Genomic DNA, 19,272 nt, shown 5'->3' with positions numbered 1-19,272 from the left:
ACACAGTGTAAATTCCTAAATTCCTAAACACCATTAGGGCCCCCAAACACCATATACTGGGTAAACAGTAAGTACTCAATAAATAATGATGAATTAACTAATTAGTTTGTTTATACATCTACCTATGATCTGTGAAGCTAAAGGAAATTAGAATCACTTAATTGAAAGTACCAGATATAAAAATATTATTGAGTTAAGCACAAAAGGGTTGAAACTAGAATAAAGTCACATTCTACAATCATTTGCATTCTCCCATTTTCCCCACACTTCTCTGATTTTTTTTAGATACCATAATTTAGAGGTCATAATTCATAATTACTTAAATATATGAAGTGTACTTGCCACTTGAAAAGGTTAGTGCTATCATAGGATGTGTAAATCTTCTTACATGAAAAAGATGACATGCAAAATTATAATCCAAGTCCAAGTTTTATAAAGCATTGACTTGGATATACTGGCTTTTAAAGTAATTTTAGTTTAATCCCTCATTAGAGATTCAATCCTTATTTATGTGAAATGATCAAGCTGATAATAGTTTTTGTGTCATTGATGAATGGAACAGTGGAAATAAGGTCAAATATAGAATTTTCTTCCCTTTAGAATCACTGAACATTTTACATTCCACATTACTGTTTTATAGACTTTCAATGACTAGATAAATAGGACCCTAGATTTTACATTTCTGAAGATATTACTAGATGAGCCTATATTGCTGAGGGAAAAAGGATGTAAATGGAGACATAACCATAGGAAATGTAGAAATAAAGTAGCCTGCTCACTCCCAATGAGCACTGGTGGCAAAAGAACAAAATCAGCTTTGATAAGAGTCTCAACTTTGCACCTGGTCTGAGTGGAACCAATACTTAAGCTTAAAAGTGAGATGCGGGGGAGAGCTTATGTGAATATTTTGCCATAATTTTCCCAAATGGTTTTGTATTTTCCAAAATTCAGCTCTGCAGTTTACACACTCAACCTCTAAGACTGTACTTTATCCCCATGCCATTCTTTTCCATATAATCTTTTGAGGCCCTTTAAACTTGAGACTATCTGTAATGGAATATTTTATTATACAGCAGTTGCTGGAGCCAACAGGAGCCTCCAGGCTCTTCTAGTTAATGTAGCACTGTTTTCCCAAAGCACTGGATGCCAGGTGCTGCTGATCTCAGTGAAGGTTGGCCTGGCTAAAGCCTTTTGCCACCCTTTACAGAGAGTGGCAGAGAATGCCTGAATAGCAGAAAACAACTGAGGTGAAGAAATTCTTGGATGAGAATTTCTTGGGCTTTGGAGTCAGTACCTCTGGGGTGGGCTCCCAGGCCATGGTCAAAGTTACGAACCACACTGAGTTAAAAGTGTTACCACTTCTGCCAGAAAATATAAATGATTTGCTAGGGAAATAGGATTCACTGATTTATTCACTCCTAGCACACACCATGGATAAGTACTGGAACAAAGCAGGTATTTAGTGATTCTTGAAGATGTCCATTTGCAATTTGCCTTACACACTCAACACTATGTTCTTTTAACGTTCCATATTTTAACATGTAGATTGTGGTTTGTTATTTTTAACCATAATATAAGACAAACACATAAACACACATACATACCCAGGGTTTTTCTACTTCCCTGAAAAACAAGTTGTTTTCCATTTTTTCTTATTACTAACCATGCTACAGTTAACATGTAAGGGCATGTCACTTGTGAACTTGGGCAGCGGTTTCTCTAGGATATAAATCTAGCAGTAGTTCTGTTGGTATGAAAGCTAGAACGCACATCTTAATTTTATTGAGTATTGCCAAATCGCTTTCCAGAGAGTTGTGCCACTTCCCACAAGTTATATATCTTAATATCAATATTAGATATCGTCAAACCATTTAATCAATCATTTTCATCAATTTGATAGCTATAAAAGATATTTCACCTTTAATTCACATTTCCTGAATCAGTAATGAAGTTAAAGTTCTTTCAAGTTTACTGGTTATTTGTATTTCTTCAGATTTTTTTGTGTTTATTGTTTTGTGGAAGTATTTTATATATTCTGTCTTGATTTATCTGCAATATATATTTCAAATATCTTCTCTAAGACTGTGGCTTGTCTTTTCATTTGTTATATAGCTGTTTCACTTAGGTTTCTACAAGGGTTAGTTGAGCTTTAAAAAGCTGTGAAAAATGAAAGTTGAACTGAGCAGGTATATTATAAGTTAACAGCTCATGAAATGGTTATAGCCCCTTGATGGGGGTGGGAGAGGGGGGGTTGGGAGGAAGAAGCCGATGTGTCCAATCAAAAGTTAAATTGGGATGCTGATTAACCAAAAAAATTTGATTCAGTAGCAGAGAATGAGGCATTTAAGAAATATTTCTGGTTGTTAAATATATCAAGAGTTCTCATCTGCTTCCTGAGTTTTCAAAAGTTGGGTTCGATGTACCAGTAGCAGTTTGCTGATAATGTTAATTCAGCTCGCTAGATAATTCACCTGCTTTTTAAATTAATGAGCTAGTCATTTCGCACTTGCTGAAGACTAGGTTGAGCAACCCATTATTGTCTGTCATGTGAGTTAATGAAATTAACTCAATCATTTGGAATTCCAATCTACCTATATTACTAAACAGATTTTAGACAAAAATAGATGTTTGCCTAGCACTATTCTTTAGTGTTGAAACTATTATCACTTTGTTTGGGAAGAGAGGGCGCTGATCTGTGTATTTTTCCTATAGTTAGATCCCGCCCAGGTTTAAAATTTGTCTTAAGGTACCACACACACACACACACACACACACACACACAAACATGTGCGTATCCAAGCAGTAGACAAACAATTATAAATACGCGCAAATGAATGTGATCTGTATGTCCCTGGAAAGGGATTTTCATCATTGAATATAAAGTTAATCTCATGTGAGCATAAACTAGAGTGGTTAATTGAGGCTGCAAAATTGTACTATGGTCTTCTATACAGAATTCTACATTGTATTTCCAGCCTACAATAGACTAATGCAAGGTGTTTATTGACTTTTGCTCATTCTCTGAATCATAGAGTATTCCACAATCTAGCTCTGCATTCATTATGTTTCCCTTGTAGATTGCTAATAACCAACTCCTTAAATATTAAGACCAATATACTTATGGCAATAAATGGAAGTCATTATATAATTTGTAGAGGCAAAACATTGATTGATTCTAAAATCTTTTCTAAAAATTATCTACAGTGGGCCAGACATTATGCTGAATATTGGAGATACAGAGATGAAAGGAAAAAGACTCTTAGTTTCCACCCTCAAGAAGCTCATTAATTCCATGCACGCTGCACTGTTCCAGCACAGTCCACATATTGTGTGGCTGCGTTAAAACAAGGTAATTATTTTTTCTCAGGCGTATGACCAAATACATGTCAGCTCAGGTAGTCTTCTCATTTCTATTGAAATGACCATTGGTGATCTTACTGAGTATTTCACACAGATATCTGGGAATTAACCAAAAGATTAAGCTCAGAGTCCGGCTATTCCCAGGTAAAACTGTAGCTCTTTCAATAAAAGACATGAGAGCACCCTTTCCATTTGAACCTCCTTGTCCTTCCTATGTGAGCCTGCCAGTGGCATTGTCTTGAAAGGCTGCTCCTTAGCACTGCGGAGATCAGTAAGGCTGTATCAGGCTCCCCGGGAGAGCGATCACGCACCAATGTCACATCCATTGGTTTCTCTTTATGTTCCGTGTTAAAAGGCCAGCAGCCAAAGAAATGGATTTTTATTTTTATTTTTTTGGTTCTGTTGCTGTGATGCTGAACATCTGGAAGCTGTATAACTAGCATCCATGGAAACAAAGTTTTGTTCAAGCCAGAGAAATGCCAGAAAATATTTGTTGTTGTACTGAAAGGCCTGACATATTTTCAATTCATCAGATTAGAGCCTGACTAAAGCCAAATGAAAGGGATTAGAAAAGCCTAATTGCTAAAATGTAATTCATTTCTTGTTTCCAGTTCTGGCTATTGCTCCTGCAAGACAAATGACCCTTCAAATCTTGCAAACGTTCCTGATTTTATCATTAAACTTATGCCTGATTGCTACCCAGCATTGGAAGTGAGGCAAGCTTTAAATTCGGTGTCTTGGTTACTAAATGCAGTTGTTCACTAAGCATAAAATTTAGCATAGAATACAGGCATGCAGATCGAAGTGCTGAATTATTTTACAAATACAATAAAGAAGTAAAGGCATGGTGAAATGGCAAAATTATTGTTAAATTCACATAGGATTTTAAACCTGTGCCATAACATTAGAAAAAGATTTGTGTTGCAGCCATGATTACATATTATGGAACAGGTTACTCCCTTCTCCAACATTTTTTTAAATGATATTCTTCACTCAAAATACACCAATTATTTTTTCTTTTCACATTCAGCTTGAGTGATTGATTTGTCATTGCTTGTGTATATTTTCTTGAAAGTATTGTTGAGTTGAGGTATTAGTGCCTAGACCCAAGTAGGCAGATGCTATAGTATGAATGTCAGTGTCCCCCACAAAATGCACATGCTGGACTCCTAACTGCCAGTGTTGATGGTGTTAGACGGTGAGGACTTCCTTCATATGGTGATTAGGTCAGGAAGCTGGAGCCCTCATGAATGGCATTAGTCCTTTAATAAAGGATCTCAGGGCTCTCTAGCCCATTTCATCACTATTTTACAGAGAACAAAATAAAGGCACAGAGAAGTTGAAGAACGCCCCCAGGCTCACACAGCAGGTGTGTGATAGAGTATGAATCCAAACCAGGAAGTCTGACCCAAGAGCCAGCCCTTTTAACCAGGGCAATGCCTTGCTTCAGTGGAAACAATTTGACAAGTATTTTTAATGATGTATTTTGTTCTCTGTAAAATAGTGATGAAATAATGATACTGTTTCAGGGTCTATTTGGGGATTAAATAAATTATTCACAAAGTCTTGCATCTTGCCCATACTAGGCCTTCTATAATTACGAACTATTAAAACTTAGCTAGTTGATGCTATTCTTTCATATCACAAGCCTTTTATAAGTTTCCTTGTTTATAAGGTCATTATCAATTTCTTATAATAAAGCCATGTTGGCAGAATTACAAAGGATAATTTCCTTTGCAGTAGGAGCAAGATCCTCATGCATAGTGGCAAAGACCTACACCAAGATTAACCACAGTTCTATTGTAGTGGCTCTTGAACAATTTCTGGTTGTCAAAGTGTGTGAGTAGAGGCTCTGTATCATCATCAGTACTGTCCACCCAATAGTCTGATTCTCCTCCTTCCGGGCATATGGGTGGGTTGTGGCTCCCCACTCCTTTGAAATTAGGTGTGGCCATGAGATTTCCTCTTACACCATACACTGTTCATCTGGGTCTTGTTTTCTTCCCACTCCCATATCCAAACAATGTTTGCAAGGATGAAGCCTCCATCAGCCTGTTTTACAGAGCAAGAGATGACATTGAGCAAAGCTAGGATTTTGTCCTTAAGAAAATAAGAAGTCCATTAAGAGATGTGCAATAATTAGCAATGCTCCAGTGTATACAATGGACAAAAATGAGAAAAGTTAGGAGCATGCTTAGCAGAAAGCTATTCTAATATTTTAGGGAATTCAGGGGCAGGGGAGGTTTGAGCTATGATAGAAGGAATGGTAAGAAATATAAGAAAATGAATTAATAAGATACTGTAGAGACTGAAAATAATTTGACAATTGATCAAAGATGGGACAAACTGTGAGTGGGACCAGTTAATTATAAAGCCAAAGTTTGAATCCTGGTACTAAAGAACGCAACATCGCTACGTATAGAAATAGAGAACATAAGCCCTGGCTGGGTAGTTCAGTTGGTTAGAGCATGGTCCTGATACCACCAGGTTGAGGGTTGATCCCCGGTTGGGGCACATACAAGAATCAACCAATGAATGCATGAATAAGTGGAACAACAAGTCAATGTTCTCTTCTCTTCTCTTCTCTTCTCTTCTCTTCTCTTCTCTTCTCTTCTCTTCTCTTCTCTTCTCTTATCTTCTCTTCTCTTCTCTTCTCCCTCTCCCTCTCCCTCTCCCTCTCGCTCTCGCTCTCCCTCTCCCTCTCTCTCCCCCTCCCCCACCCTCTCTCCCTCTCCCTCCCCTCCCCCTCCCCCTCGCTCTCCCTCTCCCTCTGCCTCTCCCTCTCCCTCTCCCTTACCCTCTCCCTCTCCCTCTATGCCTCTCCCTCTCCCTCTATGCCTCTCCCTCTCCCTCTCCCTCTCCCTCTCCCTCTCCCTCTCCCTCTCCCTCTCCCTCTCCCTCTCTCCCTCTCCCTCTCCCTCTATGCCTCTCCCCCTCCTGCTCCCCCTCCTGCTCCCTCACCTACTCCCCCTCGCTCTCCCTCTCCCTCTGCCTCTCCCTCTATGCCTCTCCCTCTCCCTCTATGCCTCTCCCCCTCCCCTCCCCCTCCCTCTCCCCCTCCCCTTCCCCCTCCCTCACCCTCTCCCTCTCCCTCTCCCTCTGCCTCTCCCTCTCCCTCTCCCTCCCCCTCCCCTCCCCTCCCCTCCCTCTCCCTCTCCCTCTCCCCCTCCCTCTCTCCCTCCCTCTCCCCCTCCCCCTCCCCCTCCCTCTCCCTCTCCCTCTCCCTCTCCCCCTCCCTCTCCCCCTCCCTCTCCCTCTCCCTCTCCCTCTCCCTCTCCCTCTCCCTCTCCCTGACATAGTTGTCCAGTCTCATAGTTTTATATGGTATAGGAGACTGAACATGCATTGACCTCAATTTTAAATGAAAAGCTCTTACTTACTACCTAAATTTCTCATTCAGACTCCTCCAGGTGTTTTACTTGGTTCTTCTGAACAATAAACTTCTGAAAAATACTGGTTGATTGTGCTAGTCCTGTTTTAAATATTTGAGAACCCTCCACATTACTAATACTCTCTGTAATTTTTTTGCCTTTCCTGAAAGTTTAAGGTAATATCTGTAATATTACATTAAATGTAGTGGTTTCTAACTTTTATGTGCAGTATTTCTGTTTCCTATATATGCACAGTGAATTTCCAGGCAGTTAATGCATCTCAAAAATAGTGATTCTGTCAAAAGCTGGGGCTGGGAATAACTCCATCTTCCTTCAGGGATAATTTCCTTTTTAAATGAAATAGCTACCCTTGGGAGAACCCGTTTCTATTGGTTGGTATGTGCAAAGAGGGAGCCCTGTCAGCTGACTTCTCACATTCAGAAACATTTTCTGAGTTTTAGTAGGCTCTCACTGATGTCCTTTTAAGCTGACCTTTCAGGTAATAATGTGTTCAAAAGTCACCTGGGACTGATTGAGATTGAGATGTCCTGGGGTCATTTAGGAATGCCAAAGAAGTGACCAAAGTGACAGGTGAGAATTAGAAATGTGGCATGGGAGCACTCAGAGCAGATCACAGATTTTTTTTTTTTTATATCAAGGTTTTACAACCTAAACCAGTTTATTTTTCTTACTCATATCATTGTTCTCCACTGACCCAAAGTCTCAAACTATGATATATTGTATCCACCATTAGAAGCAAACCAAAGTTAGTTGGTGAACTTGAAGCAAATTACTTCTAAAAAAAGCAAGAAGGAAAAAGAGTAGAAAAAAATAATAGGTAATTTTTATAAAATATTGTTGCTTGAAGGATATGGGTAAGTAGGTGACTGGTTATCCAATACCAGTAGGTTTCTTTGTTTTATTTTAACAGACATTGATAATCTGAGTTCTTTCCAAATAGAGACATTTATTTTAACAGAGAAATCTTGAATGGAAATGAGTCAGGTGATACTTCATAAGAAACACAGTTTACAAGAAGAAACCTAGAAAAACAAAACAAACAAACAAAAAAACCTCAAGACAGTCATATCAACTCAATACACCTCAGTGGTATTTTTTTCCTGGGCTACAAAACTACAGAACTAGCAAAGAAATGATGTTGATAGAGAAATGGTTGGGAGTTATTCATTCATTTATTTATTGCCTTGTCTATGAAAGCATTTCTCATCAAAAGAGATTTCAGGAATTTCAGACCAAGACTTTTTACTGAAGCTTTTTAAACATGATAAGGAGATTTAATTAAGAAATATTAGCATGATATTTAAAAACCCAAATTTGTAATCCTCAAAGTATGCATTATCAGAACCACAGAGTAGTTCCTGAAGCTCGTGCTGTTTCTAATCTATGGGAATTTTCAGGACATAAAAGAAAAATTAATGAAATTGTGGATAATAATTTTTTAACATATATTCTCTTGCTTTGTTTGACTCTTGATAAGTTCTAGCATAAATGAGTTATCATAGAAATAAATAATGATGAGCGAAGAAGCAGAATCTTGTCATAGATAAAACCCAATGGTCAAGCTTCTGGAAAGGAATGTGCTCTCCTTGAATGGAGGAAGGTTAATGGGAAGATACCCTGGGGTTGAGATAGGAAGCAATGCCGCTTGATGTATCCTATATAATAAAAGGGTAACATGCATATTGACCCTAATGGCGGAACGACCAGGAATGACTGGTTGCTGTGATGTGCACTGACCACCACGGGGCAGACACCCAATGCAGTAGCTGCACCCTGGTGGTCAGTGAGCTCCCACAGGGGGAGCTCTGCTCAGCCACAAACCAGGCTGACAGCTGTGAGTGCAACAGCGGTGGTGGGAGCTCTCCTGCCTCCTCAGCAGCGCTAAGGATGTCCAACTGCAGCTTAGGCCAGCTCCCTGCCATCAGTCGGACATACCCTGAGGGCTCCTGAGGGATGTCTGACTGCCAGTTTAGGCCTGCTCCCTGGGAGCGGCAGGTGGATATCCCCCTAGGGGTCCTGGGCTGCAAGAGGGTGCAGGCCAGGCTGAGGGAACCCCTACTGAGTGTATGGATTTTCATGCACCAGGCCTCTATTTTATTGATAACTTTAAAGATGAAGATGCTGGATTCCAACAGCCTCTGCAAAGCATTGTAGCCTGGGCTCCTGGAAATCAATCCATGATTTCCTGTGTGAACTTGCCAGCTTGTCCATATTTGTTTCTGCTTGGGGAGAAAGATTCCTAAGTCACATCTGGTTGCCTCAGTTTTAACTACTGCAGCATTAGTTATTTATTGCTTCTGGAGGATTGATTGCTATCCACTTGTCTTTAACACAGAAAGCACCACTTAAATATCAGGTGAAAATACAGGGTGGGGCAGAAGTTGGTCTAGAGTTGTGGGTATGGGAAACACAGAGTTTATCCTTGTATGGTTATTATTTATTAATGATTATATTAATTTCCATACAAACAACTGTAAACCTACTTGTGCCCAACCCTGTATCATATCTGTTTTCAGGTGCAGGATATTTGAGTATTCACTTTCCAATGATCAGCTTTTTGCAGAGCTCTGTAAATGGAAAATATTTTGAGGGTGGGGGGTGGGGGGAAGGTGGGCAGGGATGAAGAGGAAGGTCCTTTTTCATTCATCTAACACATACTCACAATTCTTTAACATGCTGTTGTCCTGGGGAATAGGTTGATGCAACTAAATTAGAAATAAGCATAACTTAGAAATAAGAAACAGGAATAAAAAGAACTTCTTTCAATAATCAACATCCAACAGAAAATGAACATACCATAACCTTGTCCAGGTGATGTTTGATTTCACTGAGCTTTTCAAATGTTATGGCTCATCAGAAAAGACTAAGGAAATAAAAAGAATTTATTTCCTTAGGGTTCTGTCCACTATCAAGATTAATTATTTGAATCGTTCAAATAACCAGTTGTAGTCTTCGTTTTGTTGGAACAACCTGGTGCAGGTGGGTGTGAATATGTGTGGGGGAGGTGATGGAGACAAGTGTGAAGTGAGAGAAGGCTGGGCAGGGTGGAAACACCTGCCCTTGTTCTGTGGGTAAAGCTAAAATGCAGGGTCCAAAAGGGTTCCTCATAGAGAGAGGTGCCCACAGCTGGTGGCCCACCAGGAGCTAGCAAAGCAGATGCTGAAATGCCATGTGGAAGTAAGTCCTGGCCACCTTCTGGGATGCTTGGAAGGCAGGTCTGTTTAAAGGGCATGGCAGAGTAGACAGTCAAGACAGTATTAGGTGCCATATGTGTACTTTGAACATGTGTGGGCTATTGGAAATACTGATTTTGCCTCTGCAATGCCAGCTTTAACAATACTTACATATATACTAGTAGCCCTGCACATGAATCCGTGCGCCTGTGGGTTGCTGCCGCCCTCCTGTAGCTCTCTGCCCGCTGCCCCACCCTCCTGTATCTCTCCGCCTGCTGCCTTGTCCCCCTCATAGCTTGTTGCCCTGCCCTCTCCTGTAGCTCTCCACCTCCCACTTGCTTGCTGCCCTGCCCCGTCCTGTAGCTCTCTGCCGCCCGCTTAAAGCCAGTAGGTTGCTGCTGACCTCCTGTAGCTCTCCGCCCACTGCCCCACCCTCCTGTAGCTCCTCCAGCCCCCCTCCCCCATCCCCCCCCCTCATAGTTTGCTGCCCTGCCCCATCCTGTAGCTCTCCACAGTCTGCTTGTACCTCGCTGGGCCACCCTCCTGCTGACCTGTGATCTGGTCCTTATGGTCTTGGTTGTTATGCCTCAGGGTGTAATGGCTAATTAGCATATTCCTCTCTTATTATATAGGATATTGACTTCTATACTCTAAAATACTAGCTTAACAGATGCTAGATTTTTGTATTTTGTGATGTACCTGGTACATCTCTCCTTTATTTCTTACCCTTCTTGCTAGCCTTCCGTCCACGCCAGGGCACATTTCTATCTCAGTGTTCCTCAGCATGCCTCAGACACAGGGCCTTTGCAAGGGCTGCTGTCTTTGCCCCAGAACCCTCGTTTCCCAGATATTCACATGGCTCGTCACTTCATTATGGTTTCTTGCTCAAATATCTTTCCCGATCATCCCTGTAAAATAGCACCTGTCACTCTCTGCATCAGGTATTTGCCTGTTGGTGACTATAAAATGAACCCTATGACAGTTGGAATGTGTGTGTTTGGTTCCAACTAGGACTCAGAAATATGTGGAAATATGAAAATGGTTACATATCATTATTAGCTGATTCTCCTCTGGGCTGTGGATTTGAGATAAGAGGCCATCAGTATATACTCAGTGAAATGTGGATATTTCTTTAGTGATTCTGATTGAGGAAGTAGCAAGGAAAGATAAATACTTCCTCTTTTCTCTTCCCCTTTCCCAATTTCTTGCTGTCTATTCCCATTTCAGATTAGCTGCAAAATATTCTGGTTCCTTAGCCACGCGCATCATTTACAAAGCAGCATTTGTTCACCACCCTGCTAATTTCACACCCGCAAACCTACTTCAGCGACTTCTAACAGTGACACGATTTCAACAAATCCTTGGAATACACTTTCATTTGCTGTATCTTTGATATTTGCCAGTCATTTCTCCTTCAGCGTTCTGCCAGTCCATGACCTTGAAATCATCATTGCCCGAACTTTGGCAGAAGCCAGCTCATTACAGTTTCTCTGCTCCACAGGCGATCTGACTTTGTGAAGTTTTAAATGAGGAAGTGTATAATGAACATAATTTAAATTGCATGGCCCCTAATTTGCTACTGTATATAGAAGGAAAACGAAAGCTCTTTCTAAATTTTGTGGGGCTGACCACGGCTGAAAACCTTTGGCCTACTTCAAAAAATACCCAGTTCCTGCCGTCTGATGCCTGCTAGCATAATTGAGTTTCTAGAACACTCGGCATGCTGTCTGGAAGCCCATGGGTAAGAAGCAGATGGGTGAGTCATTAGGGTGAGAGCAGGAGAGTGGTGAGAGAGCAGTCACCACCCACCAACATGACCATCACAGATTCCTACCGCTGCGCACTTGAGCACGTTCTCTGCCCTGTGTAGCGTTGCTACTTACAAAACCAATTCCGCTGTCAGCATTTCATCAGACCACAATCTGTGGGCTGGAGAACTGCTATAGAGACATTTATTTTCTCAATTGTGTTTACTGAGTAGATTTGAATTCCCAAAGCTTATTGCCTTATGATAAGAGAATTCTACCTATTTTATTGACCCGCAGTGAAAGCAGAAGGCTTAGTTTTTAATAATTATTAGATATGGCCTCTTTTTATTAGGGCAGTCATATAACTTGTACAAATTATGAGGCTTCTGAAAATAAAGGAGACACTAAAGATAATTGCACACACACACACACACACACACATATATATATTTGAACATTTTATTTATAATTGATATTAAGATTTATGTCCCCTTTATTTTATATATATTTGAATTTTTATTGACTAAAAACTGGTTTATTGTATTAGTAGACATAAAATGTCCTATTTAAAATTATTTTATAAAACATTCTTTGTAAAAATTAAAGAAACATATTGATATACATTGAAGCAAAATTAAAAAGGTTTTCTCATTAATGATCTGAACATTAAAGTAACAGACATAATAATTACTTTGGTATGTGGTTATGCACATTAATCATATTTCTAGTGTTGCCTATTCTGAATATATATTAGAAATTTTCTATAGAATAATTTTCTTATATATTTTGATTTATTTTTAAAATATTGACTGAAATCATCTTCACAATTGCATTTTTTTCATTAGTACATTTGCTATTGATACCTTTAGTGGATTTGACATCATGTTTTCTAGTTGAGAAAATGTTTTCTCTATAGGTGCTGATATACCAGGTATATAAGATTAAATTCTGCTAAATGGAAAGAAATGGAGAATATTCTCACTACACTATAGTTTTGTTTGAAATGTGGAGATGTATCTACGCAAATAGTTTTATAAATGTTGCATCCTTTTAGTCCATTACAAGTAATGTGTTTACTTAAAATTTTGTGAACAGGGTTGGATTCATATTAAGTATTCTTACCAAAAATAGTTAATTAAAAAAATGGTGCTGAGCAGTTAAAGAAAAAATTGAATACCACTGTCTTTATTAAACAGTTTTTAAGTTAAATCTCCGCTCCCTCATAAATTTTATATTTCATTTAGTCTAAAAGCTTAGACATAAAACTTTTAAAAATTTTGGACAACTAAAGCCTTTATTTAAATTTGTAGAATATTATAGCTTTCTTGAAAACCATTTTCAATGATATGTGCATTGGAATTCGAAATGCATTTCTTTAAGGTATCTTAAGGTGTTGTTTAGCTGCTACTGCATAGCAAATAGCCCAAACACTTCCTAGCATAATGCAACAGCATTGCGATGCTTATAGATTCTCTATGTGAAGAATTTGGACAGGGCACAGTAGGGATGGCTTGTCCATGGTCTCCGCCAGGAAGACTTGAACTCAACAGCTGGTGGCTGGAATTATCTGGAAGAGTCTTCACATATCTTGCAGGTGAAGCTGACTGTTGACTAGGACCTCAGTTGAGCTGTTTTCTGGAACATCTATATGTCACATCAGCAGTGGTCCCCTTGAATGAGCTTATTTGGATTTCTTTTCTGCATGGCAGCTAGATGGTAAGAGCAGATGTCTCAAGGGAACTAAGCAGAAATGCATGGTACTTTGATCAAGATTTGGAAGTCACATAATGACACCTGCCATGTTCTAATAGAGGAATAACAAATGTTTGCTTGAATGTAAGGCAGGGAACATATATTCCAAATAGTTCATGGGAGGAATGTCAAGGTCACATAAGAAGAGCATGTGGGATGGGAGATATTTGCAGATATTTTTCTGTAGACACTATAATTGGGCACACTTCAATGAGTAAAAATACTGTGTTCTTCATGACACTGCTCTAGCAAAAGTTGTGTTTATATTACAAGGATAGTATCACCTTCAATGTCAAACGTTGTAACTCCATTTTAAAAATCATCAACATTATCAGATCTTTCACTTTCAACAGAATGGATTTTTTAAAGTTTCATCTCGGATTCACAAATAAAATTAAAATATATTATTGAAATTCACTGATTTGTAATAGAAACCTCTGAGACACTGAAATAGAATTCAAAGAATGGGACTAATTACAAAGTGTGGGTACTGCTGATGAAGCTATTAACAGCTATTGATTCACTTTTCACTTGTGTCTAAGAAATCTTAGAATTAAAAATTAGCAAAATGAGTTTAAACAAAGGGTTATTTGATCCCAATGAAAAGTCATACATCACAAGGAGATATGTAGCACCTTTTGCAGCTGTGTATTCTAAGTTGTTGTTGGGCCATATTTCTATTAAATTTACTATTAACCTTGGAGGTAGATGCTGTTGTTTCTTCTGCAGATTCATATCTTCCTGTTTAGACTGGGTCGGGGATCTCACTGTTTTTCCTGTGATGGATAGTAAATGTTGACAAGCATGTGTGCAAGAACCAAATTTTGTCTAATTTTTAAAGTATTTTCTTAATTTCTTCTCAGATCATTGCTTCTGAAAGGGTTTATAAACTCAGAAAGCATTGCCAAGCAATAAAATCATCTTTGATTTAGACTATTTAATACATGAGAGAACAACTGTAGCAAGGGTGTTCAGACCATTGTCTGCAGTTGGATTGGTCAGCCTGTAGTTCCTGCACGTACTTCACACACACCTAATGTATAATTGCCCATATTTCCCACTTACTCACTGGCTTGTCCACAGCAAGACCTACAGAACCACTGTCCGGTGCACCAAATTCCATGCAGGGATATCAAATCCTTCTCCCACCACCATCTGAGATCAGAAAGCATAGACTGAACCTCATGCTTCTATCTGAGAACACTTGGTTCTATCAGAAAGTGCTCGGTGTACTTTCTGAAAGGGATGTCTAGTCTGTCAGGAAAGGGTCTGGGTCGGGAGAGATGTGGTCTTTATATTTAACCATGTGTTAAAGTGAGAACCATGTTCACTGTGCGTGTGATTTACACGCTGCTAGATGGCTTGTTTCGATGCAATTGTTATTGATTGTAATTTATTAAAATTTTAAAATCTTACACACATGTTAATCTAGATAGGATGCTATGGAAGTATGACTAAACCAGAATATATCCCTACAAAACTATGGTTCTCCTATGTCTTATCCAGATTGGACTTCTAACATGGCATCTGAGATTGAGTTCTGCAATCTCTCCAGAGATTATTGTGTTGAACAATAAGATTGCATTGTTTTGCAATTTATAGCTATGCTATGTCAGGAAACTTATTTGCACTCTAAATCTGTTTCTTTCCGTTGAAAATGAAGTTAATAATACCTGTTATGAACATTGTGAGGATTAAATTAGGAAATCCTTAAAAGGGCTTGGCACAAAATAAATTGTACAAGTAATGATAGACGGTTTTATTAGCTATTATATTAACATCAACAATAATGATTATAATATACAATAGTATGTGGTAAACCCTGGGTATTGTTTTTAACATCATTCCATCTTATAGGTTAGCTTAGTTGTCCCAGAGTTTTGAGAACATTAGGAAAAAGGGGGTGGGGTGGAAAGTAGGGATCAAGTATTATGTGCGAGTCATTTTATTATATGTTTTCGGTAAATCGCTGGGATGATGTGTCAGTTGACTCAGAAAGTCAAGCATACATTCTAGTTGCACTGTTAGTAAATTGGAAACTGGGGTTTCAACTCCAGTCTTTAGAATTATAGGACATATTTTCCCCATAACATGAGCCTTGAATCCTTATTAACATGGATAGCTTATTATCTTCTACCACCTCTATTAGTTTGATCTAGTTAGAAATTTTAAATTATCTTCTAATTTAATTGAGGAGTTTCTCTCGTCAGCCAAAGGTAGATTTTCTGTGACATTAATGCAAGATTCTAGGTTCATTACTATGTGACATGGCAATTCAGAAATAAAGCATCTTGAAAGTTAGGAGTTATCTAGGAACTTTTAAACATTTAAATATAGATTTTTATATAATAATTTAAAGAAATAAAAAATGTGATCAGTCCAGATTCTACCTTATTATAACCTTGAAGTGAATAATTAAAAGAAAATTTTATTAGGATTTCCTTCTTGAGTCTAGTTTAAGTTCAATAAATGATATAATTATTTTCTCAAGAGTTTTTGTTTTCCTGTATCAAAGATTCTGGTATAGCTCTAGCTGGTTTGGCTCAATGTATAGAGCATCAACCTGAGGACTGAAGGATCCTGTGTTTGATTTCGGTCAAGGGCACATGCCTGGGTTGCAGGCTCAATCCCCAGTAGGGGATATGTAGAAGGCAGCCGATCAATGATTCTCTCTCATTATTGATGTTTATATCTCTCTTTCCCTCTCCCTTTCTCTCTGAAATCAATAAAGATATATTTTAAAAGAAGATTCTGGTCTACAGGAAAAACACACGCGCGCACACACACACACACACACACACACACACACACACACACACCCATGTTTCTTTTTAGTTAATTCAATGGCAAAGCCAGTCCTAATGAGGAGACTCCAAAACTGAACAGAGAAATCTCTTTTCAGAGGTGGCCAGACAACTCAGAACCCATCTGGCCAAATATCTTCCCTTAGAAGACAGAGAGACTGCTATTTAGTACCTTGCTTAATTATCCAAAGCTATATTTTCTATAGGATAGTGGAGACATCAGCTGGGAATATTTCTATAAAAATTTGACCTGCCTTTATTACTAGCCACAGAGACAGCCTCTCTGCTATTCTTCAGATGCATTAATTAGTTTAAATGCCTTCCTTGCTTCTGAGATGATGTTGACATCTAAACCCAATGATAGAGTTTCCCTCTCTTCCTTCATCCTGCCCTAAAATATGTCGTGTCATATTTACATGATTCATTGGGGCTGGTCTCATGAGTAGTATCCCAGCCTCTCTCCTTTCTTGATGGCCCAAATAGATGACCAGTTTGGAGATCCGTTCTTGGAATATTGCTCTCCTAATGTATGCAAAAGAAAAAGCTGAAGTTCACGTCCTAAGAATCATCCTATATGAATCTTCACTAAGTTAAAGGAACTTAGATTTATTTTCACTGACTATATACCATGTAGCATGCTAAGGTCTTTGCCATATTATTTTCTTGAATATTTGTAATGATTCAGCATGGTAGATATTTCTCCCCATTTTATACTTGAAAACAATGGAGGTGCAGAAAGGAAAATAAATTTAACCTAGTTTATAAGGATAGTCCAGTGGTCAGCAAACTGCGGCTTGTGAGCCACATGTGGCTCTTTGGCCCCTTGAGTGTGGCTCTTCCACAAAATACCACGTGCGGGCGCAGAAGTCGGTATTTTGTGGAAGAGCCACACTCAAGGGGCCAAAGAGCTGCATGTGGCTCACGAGCCACAGTTTGCTGACCACTGGGCTAGTCATTGGAAGAAAAACCTTCCAGAGCAATGTCTGGTCACTAAAAGCCATTCTGCTGGACTGTGCAGGAAATACACATTTTCTCCAGTCCTCGGTGGAGTGTGGCTAGAATTCTGTCCATGCCAAGGAGCTGTGCATCAGAAACAGCCATCCCTGCCGTTTTGCGAAGGCATTTCCTTTGAGAACACAAACCTCTTGTATACAGTTTATTTGTTCTCACTGTTTGTTTGCCTATGAACTATGTAATGCAGTTGTTTTCTTAATATAGAAATGGAGCACCAACACCAGCATCTCCTGAGAATGTATCACAGATGCGGATTCTTGGATCTGAATCAGACCTGGGTCTGGGCCCAGCGATCTGTGTTGCCAGGCTCTCCAGTTGAGGATTCTGACACACATGCAAATTTGAGAACCACTGACCTAAAGTTGAACTTACACAACAGAAAATCACTCACCTGCCTGAACTGCTGATCTCTTGTTTTAGTGTAAATTTCTTTGCCTTATGCTGAACTCAAGCATGCAGTATTCCTCAGGGCTCGGGAATGAGTTTTCCTACTGCCCATGTAAAATAGATAAGAGATCAGAATCTTTTCTTCAGAAAAGTGGAGAGGAAACTTGTAAAGATGTCTGACTTGTAAGCTTGTAAATATAAAAAGTCCCATCCATGGCAAGTGTGCTCTCAGTCTGTCTGTCTGTCTCTGTCTCGCTCAGTGGATAGAGTGTTGTTGGTCGTGGACTAAAGGATCCTGGGTTCTATTTCAGTGAAGGGCACGAATCTGGGTTGCAGGCTAGATTCCCAGCCCTGGTCAAGGGGTGCATACGGAAGCAACCAATCGATGTGTCTCTCTCACATTGATTTTTCTCTCTCCCCCTCCCTTTCACTCTCTCTGAAAATTAATGGGAAAATGTCCTCAGCTGAGGATTAGCACAAACAATAACAAAAACACACGGAACAAAACTCTGTTTCACATACACACAACTGTAAGCCTACTTTTGGATACACACACACACACACACACACCTATCTATATATATGAAAACCTAAGCAACTGGCTGACTGGAACACGGCCATCTGTTCCGTAGCTATGACACATAATAACAACCAGGGGGCAGATGCTCAAAGCAGGAGCGGAAATGACAGGCATGAAAATATGGAACAGACTGATGAATCTCAAAGGGAAAGGGGGTGGGGGAAGGGCGGGAAGAGATTAACCAAAGATCTTATATGCATACTAGAGGCCCTTTCATAATCAGGGACCCCTCGGGGATGTCAGAGAACTGGTTTTGGCCTGATGCCCGCAGGCCAGGTCAAGGGACCCCACTGGTGCACGAACCATGCACTGGGCTTCTAGTTTAAATATATATGTACACACACACACACACACACACACACACACACGCACACACACACACACACGCACACACACACATACCTGGTTTCTAAACTGAGTGAACACAGATACAAATGTCTGTATAGAGATAGTAAACAGCAGATAAACAATGCTGTCCAAACAAGTTATGCTATTTTTGTGACAACAGCTGTATGGTAGCAAGAATGAAATAAGACAAAAGGCTGCAGACCGGAAATATCGCAGAACAAAACACACTGGATGAAATCTGAAACATTAGCTCATTTTTCTCTCTTTTTAATTTAGAAAATGCACTGAAAAAGAACACAACACACCTATTTTTATTTAAAAAGAAAAGCATCTCAGGCGTCACCCAGTGATGAATCCAAAGAGAAGTAGGAGGAAGAAGGTAAGGAACTGTGAATTTCCCATATCTTGTGTTTCACAGATGCTGCATCTAGAATCATAAAAAATGTTCAGTGGGTAGTCTTTGTTTTCATACATTACACTGCAGGTAACTTTTACTATATTCACTATAAGACCAACATTGTGAGGGAAGTTTATTTCATTGATTCAATGAATATTTATTGAGTTTCTCTTGCATGGCAGGCCTTGTGCTGGACAGAGTAGAAAAAAACAGGCACAGCTCAGAATCATGTAGGAAAGAAAGGCATCAAGTAAACAAGTCCACTAAAACATTTTCCCTAAAATTGCAGAGCTACTGAAGAATATAGGATGTTCTAA

General features: G+C 39.4%; 1 long non-coding RNA gene across 3 annotated transcripts in view; it reads left to right on the top strand.

Moving 5' to 3' along the window:
• Positions 1–19,272, top strand: part of LOC118664017 — a 45,247-nt gene that overhangs the window by 13,018 nt on the left and 12,957 nt on the right. For 2 of the 3 annotated variants that reach the window (XR_004970250.1, XR_004970251.1), the window contains 4 exons: positions 3,205–3,349; positions 11,427–11,666; positions 13,268–13,389; positions 18,835–18,937. This is a non-coding gene — a long non-coding RNA (uncharacterized LOC118664017). The remainder of the gene's footprint in view (positions 1–3,204; positions 3,350–11,426; positions 11,667–13,267; positions 13,390–18,834; positions 18,938–19,272) is intronic. The other variant, XR_004970252.1, reaches the window with a different exon arrangement.

The sequence above is a fragment of the Myotis myotis genome, unplaced genomic scaffold (genome assembly GCF_014108235.1).
Source record: "Myotis myotis isolate mMyoMyo1 unplaced genomic scaffold, mMyoMyo1.p scaffold_m19_p_10, whole genome shotgun sequence".
In the NCBI taxonomy this organism is placed as follows: domain Eukaryota; kingdom Metazoa; phylum Chordata; class Mammalia; order Chiroptera; family Vespertilionidae; genus Myotis; species Myotis myotis.
Note: the sequence above shows the minus strand (reverse complement) of the source record. Positions and strands in the feature narration are given on the sequence as shown.